Raw genomic sequence first — 439 nt, 5'->3', positions numbered from 1 at the left:
ATTCTGTTTACAATTATTTTATTGAGGATTTTTGACTCTATGTTCATCAGGGATATTGAACTGTAGTTTTTGTTTTTTCTTTTTCTTTTTCTTTCTCTTGTCTTTATCTGGTTTGGTATTAGAGTTATGCTCGTAATATAGAAGGAAGAGTTTGGATGTACTCTTTCTTTTTATATTTTGCAAATAGTTTAAAAAGCATTGGCTGTAAATCTTCTTTGAAAGTCTGGTAGAATTCTACTGTGAAAGTAGAAATTCAGTCTTCTCATTTGTTACAGGTCTGTTTATATTGCTAACTTTTAGTTATTTGGCTGAATGCCATTCTGAATTTCTATGATGCCTGTTGTAATGTTTCCTAGTTTGTTTCTGCTTCTTTTAATTTGGGTCTTCCTTCCTTCCTTCCTTCCTTCCTTCCTTCCTTCCTTCCTTCCTTCCTTCCTTC

This window comes from Psammomys obesus, unplaced genomic scaffold (genome assembly GCF_907164565.1).
Source record: "Psammomys obesus unplaced genomic scaffold, mPsaObe1.curated_primary_1811, whole genome shotgun sequence".
NCBI lineage: Eukaryota > Metazoa > Chordata > Mammalia > Rodentia > Muridae > Psammomys > Psammomys obesus.
The sequence above is the reverse complement of the archived record's forward strand: the minus strand, read 5'-3'. Positions refer to the sequence as shown.